This window comes from Orbicella franksi, chromosome 6, assembly GCF_964199315.1.
Source record: "Orbicella franksi chromosome 6, jaOrbFran1.1, whole genome shotgun sequence".
In the NCBI taxonomy this organism is placed as follows: domain Eukaryota; kingdom Metazoa; phylum Cnidaria; class Anthozoa; order Scleractinia; family Merulinidae; genus Orbicella; species Orbicella franksi.
Genome location: NC_138150.1, coordinates 7,521,586 through 7,527,746, shown reverse-complemented (window position 1 = coordinate 7,527,746; position 6,161 = coordinate 7,521,586).

The window sequence follows — 6,161 nt, the reverse complement described above, 5'->3', positions numbered from 1 at the left end:
TCATAACCGTGTCATAGCGGTGCTTTCTCCATAGCAAAGGTTTAATATTATACGTTATATGATCGACAACATTCGTTTGAAAGTTTTGTCATTTTCAATTGTTAGTTACACAAATGAAAAGGGAATATTCAATTCCAATCGAAGGTCTCTAAGCAAAGCTATTTACTTAATACACAGGCATATATCTGGGTGCCGTCGACGTTCGACATTGATTCTAAACTTCACTTGTATTTTGACGTCTAAAAACCTGCTAATCTTAGTGAAATATGGGTCATATTTTCGCCACTGTGAATTCCCTCACAAAAACTCCAAATTATAAAAAAATTATTTCACGTCTTAACTTTAACTAGTAAAACAGTGCAGTTGCACCCGTTTGTTAGCTGGCTGAGTTTGCAAGTATTCATGATTATCAAAGAATTTTTTCGCGACACTTAAAAGAAAAAAAAAACTTAACATGCAAAATACGAAAATGAGATCAATATAATCACAGCTTAGTACTACAAGTCAGTGAAATTTTATTTCCTATCCTTGGACAGCGCGCTGTTTGGACGCCAGTGGCGCAAGAAATTCAAATTATGCATAATTGTAAGCTTAAAGAAAACGGCTTAAAAAATTAAACCACATAGACTTAGCTGATAAAATGTCCAACTGTAGCACTCTCAGTTTTAGCATTAAAGTGGTTAAAGTGGTAATGTCAACGACACATTACCTAATATATAAATGCCTCGGTGCAGAAAGGTTGACTTGATTCATATTTTAAATTTTGGTTTTGATGAAACTCATTAAAAAAAATTCTCCGACAAAATAAGAAATGTCGGTGAATAGATAAAACTACAATTTCCAACCGTTTCTAAATATTTGATGTTATTTCTGCTAAGATCATTTTAAGCTCACAAGATGGAATATACGCGATCTTTAACGGGCGGCGAAAAAGCCGCATTTTCAAACTAGTTTCGCAACTCACACATATGCAACAGAAGGGTAATAAAACTTTTGACTGACATGAAATAACAAATGAATCTAATACAACACCAGTATTTGTTAACGCTGTTTGTAGTCATGTTATTGCAGTATAATTCAAAGCATCGACCACTCACTTTCCAGTTAAATAGCTCAAGAAGAGAAGAACTTTCCTAACAAGATGAGATAAGTGAAATGAAATAAAATATAATGACATATCAACTGCGAACCCCATCTCTCAAAACTACGGAATAAAAATAGTAGTTCCCCTTTCTCGACGTAAAGTGGAAATTAAAACACGCCATGCGAAGGTACATTTCGGCACAAAGCTTCCGACTTTGCCGACTTCGCGCTCAATCGTAGTTGAAGTCAACGTTATACTGACATCGCAGCAGGAGATCTCTTGATGGGAGCGTTTTCACCAAACGCAGACAAGTGGCGCTCCCATTCTCCGCAAACAAAGAGAAAAACTGAGTTTGCCTTGATATCCTGATGGTAATAAATTTTTCGGGATAAACAAAGGGAAAAGTAATATTCACCAAAGAAAAACTATCGCAAAAACTAAACGCTCTTATTTCATGAATTTCAATATGCACACCGAAGGTACTAGGCAGTTGTAGAAGAGATTTCATTTTCCAGTTCTAAAGAGATTTGGGCATTCGCCTTCGATGCCGTTCAGTGTTACTTCGACACCGTGTTCAAAAGAAGAAAAAGTCGTTGAATCTCACGGCGCAAATTAGACTACGTGTCATTCTTCTCTTTTTTTTTTTTTTTTTTTGCTTAGCGCCGCATGTACATAGACGATGTGACTGTGCCACCTGCTGAAACTTACTATCTGAAACGAAATTTAAAAACTAAATATTTCCACGAACAAACCATTGCTGTTCATTCAGTCACTTACGAGTGACAACACAACTGCCATGCAAAAACCAAATGAAGTTCGCGAGTTCGAGCTTGCAATTTAAGTTCGCTGGAGTTGGATGGTAGCCGGTGGATTTTTGTGTCTGAAGTCATGCGGCTACATTTACGACTATTGTTGTGTTTGCAGTCGGAGAGGGCAAGTAAATATTTTCAAAAAATACACAATGTGGAGCTATGTTCGAAGTTTGCCGAACGGTTATTATAAGAAAGTGCGCCGTTTTTATCTTCCTTCGAAAAGGAAATACGAAACGTGTGTGTCTTGTATTGTCTTGGGCAATGACAGAGCAGTCTATTTAGCTTATAAAGCGAAGAAAATACCACAATTGTCTGGAACTGAAGCAATTGCAATATTTGTACAAACAAAAGGACTGAAAATTCAGGGCATGAGCAGTTTAATATATGTAAAGAAACATTTTCAAGACAAGCTTACAAGATTACATATTTCATTATGAAGAGATTAGTTTTCATTCGAATTTTTAATATTGCCTCCACAATCAGATGTGTTTGATGATTACAAATACTCTTATTGGAACAATCTCTCCAGAGCGTATTAAATCAGTCTACAAATAAACTGGAATCGAAAGTTATATCTTCCAGTTATTTGCTGTCAAGTAAATAATCCCTCCGTTTTCACCGCCAAGCCAATCTTATCCCTGTTCTCATTCTTGCTAATTTTGTTGCATTTGCATTCCATGGCTAGATTATTTAAAAAAAAGAAATAAATCTCACAGATCTTTTACAAAACTCAGTAATGAAATTCTTCTGCTGCTGCTCTCTTCGCAGTATGAATAGAACTTTAATGACCTCACAACAAACGCCGAAAGCGTAGTAAGTCTCGGGACTACTGCAAAATGATGGGTTGTCTTACAGAGTCAGTGTGTCTCTCCGACCTTTAGAATGCCCGTTTCTAGACTGTCAAGGAAGAATCGAATCACGAGGCACCAAGATCTCCAAAAGACCCACCGTATTATAAACAACAGGCACAGTCAGAAGCCTTTATTATACTGTCTTAAACCATTCACTGTCATTTTCTTTCAAATACGTTGTACAGCTGAATACCGTAGTAAAAGAGATCAAGGAGAAAATTAAAAATAGAAGCTGAAACGTATAAATGTTGTCAAGCCAACGCTGGTAAGGAGAAAGATAGGATACTAGGATATTCTTGGCTTAACACGGGCAAAAGAAAAGATGGTATTGGGCACAGAAAGGACATAAACACAAATTAAACAGCTTTTGCGTTATAAAACACAGTTAATTTATCCCCGACTGTTAAAATTGTCTTAAACAGATAAACGAAAAAGGGAAAAACGGGAAACATTCAAATTTGCATAAGAGTGGTGAGACCGTCAAGATGCTGTAAGGAAGTCCATAATCTTGCGATGCAGTGTTAGGTGATAAATGATTTTTTTGTAGTTTTTTTTTTTTTTTTTTTTTTTTTCTGGTGAACTATGGTTCCTACTTGTGAAAATCACCGCTCGGCTTTCAGCTGCCCAAGATCTGCTAGTTTTTGCACATTCATGCATGCAGTGAACTTGCTTCAGACTTAGTAATAAGTTCTTATTGAATCTCGGCTGCCTCCCGGCGTACAGATAACACGATGAGGGTCCAAAACGAAAGACCGATATCTATTTTATGCTTTATCAAGTGCAGGCGGTGAACAGTTTTCTGGACGTTCAATTTCTAAAGTTTAAAATAATCTTCGTTTTATCTATGTGATACAGTATGCCACAACTGCGGTACAGATGTGTCTAGCACATTTTGTCAAAGCGGTAGGCTTTCTATCTTTCTAATTGTGGTATACTTACCTCCCGAAAATGCAGAACCGTTGTCTTCCATCTTGAAGCGTAACTTTTTCCCAGTAAGTCGTTGTCTCCAAAGAAATAAAATTGCCTAAATTTCATGTTAAATTGGCCGGCTGTCCGTTAAAATTGAAGCTGTCAAATAATTCTGGAAAGAAAATGGTTCATTTTGATGAAAAGACTTGTGGTTCAACTTCATATGCAAATATCAATTGATATATATATAGTTTTTTTTTTCAATGTGGCCAAATTTTGTTGGTAATTCATACACAAGGCACGATACCGTAGTTGTAGTTCCTTTTAATCCGTGTCCAGTCGTTTATATTAGTCCGTTATATTTGCAAACTGCGGGTAACTAAACAAAGCTCATACAGCCTTTTAACTTGTCTGTAAAAACAAAAGTTGCTGAAGCACTGACGTGGCTGTGATAACAAAGGATATCAACACGCAAGAACTAAGCTGAATGCTTGTTCATTGTCTAGCAGTCTGTAAATGTCAAAAGAAGTGAACAAAAACATGGAACTTTTATCACCCTTGCTTATTAACAACATAAAGGTAAGGCGTTTGGTCGTGTTAAAGAAGGTGTTTTAAGCATATTGTTCTCTAAGGGTCTTTAAGAGATGTTTGCTTCGTATTTCGATGGATTAGGATAAAGAAGTTAATTCATTTTGTTTCCCCCCAAGACAGGTCGAAACGAGAAGCGAGCGTGTTTCATATACTGACTTTCCTAAATATTTTGAAAGGCACTCTACTATTTATAACTAGAGAGCGGTTAAGAGCGGAGAAGAAGAAAACCTCAAGAAGCGAAAAAGAGATCGAAGTGTCTTAAAACACAAACAATGTTCCTTACTGCTATTTTGCCATAGCTCTGCTCTTTAATTGCAGAGATCAATTTAAAAGAGTGTGCTTTCTTTGTCGCATACGCTAGCACTTTCTGGGGGATAAGATGTCTTTTCTGTGTTAAGCTTGATTCACTAAAGGAAACAATGTGAGCACTGTATTTTCCTGAATAATTTTGCGTTCTATTCTCCTACAAGAAGACAGGTTCTTCTTAAATTAACGTTTAGATAACCAAAGAGGCAATGAATACAAAAAGTGTTGTCAATGATTGTTCGCGCAATGAATAAACCCCGACATTTATCAATGAATTATTTGTGCTCTATGACAATTATGTCTGTGTTATTTGTCCATGCACTCAAATTCGGGTCAACATTACTTGCTCTTAAATTCCTCTTAAATAAGGCCAAAATGAGATTGTGGCTTGGACCAGAGCCATTTGCTTCAAAAAAATGTGCCCTATAAGGAAGATTAATTACAACGCGGAGAGTAAAAAACTCTTTGATGAGACGAAATTGGACTGAAATTTTCCCATTTGACGACCAATGGAGGGCGCTTGTTCGAGCTAGCCTCTGGGCAAATGAGCCTATCAACGAGTTTGACAGATAGAGCGGCGCCTGGCCATTTGAAACACAGGTGCCTCCGTGTCGCCACAAAGGAACAACTCATGCAAAACGTTCAAAATACGAGCCAATTTGCCGATCCCTTGTATCCAAATTATTCGCATCTCTTTTTTTATCCGCCGTTAATGGCTCCAGCACACAAAGAGTGAATGTAAACACGATCGAAGCAAAAGGAAATTTTCGGAAGTAATTTATTACCAGTTTCCGGTGGTTTTATGAACGTTCTCACAAGAGACAGCTTGTGACTAAGTCATCATTTTTTTAATCACTATACGTTTCCTGCGATTTGCTCTAGGCCGCGAAAGCTAACATTTGATCAAGATCTTGCGGGAGCTTCCAAGATATGAAATTTACTCGAAAAGCCGAAAAGTTAATTATGCTAACCAGAGAAAAGGTTGACCCAGCAATGACTTTGATTTAAAAAAATAAAACATAAAAAAGCGGCATTCTAATTCGTGACCAAAACAAAAATTGAACGTAGTAAAATCTATAGTTTCCTCAGAAGCTCTAAAATCAAAAACCAAAACACTTCAAATTTCATGTGGCAAATTCGAAACATTTTAAGTGTTCGTTTTCCTTCTTAAAACGTGCTAAGAATTCGCTCAACTGACCCAGAAAACTGATCTTTAAAAACTCCAGCAGCGAAAAATATCAGAAGCAAGATTTCTGACATATTTAACATGAAAGCCGTAAACCCGATAGGAAACTGAACGAAGTTAAGAAAGGTCGAAAAATACCAAGACTCTCCTTCGGGGTCAAAGCCTTCCCTTAGGATCTACGACCAAAAAATAAGATAATAAAAGCGAATATTCTAGCTATCGAGCAATAATTTTGACATGACGGAAATTTAGTCTTGCTCTTTGCATGAGGCCATAGTTGTCCACAGTATGACAAACATGTTCACAAAGGGAGTCCATTTCATGTCCACGCGTGCCCTTACAAATACTCTTGTTAAAAGAGGCTTAAAAAGTAAATTCTTCCCTCCTACTCGACCGCAAAGTTCATTAACCAGCTTGCATAC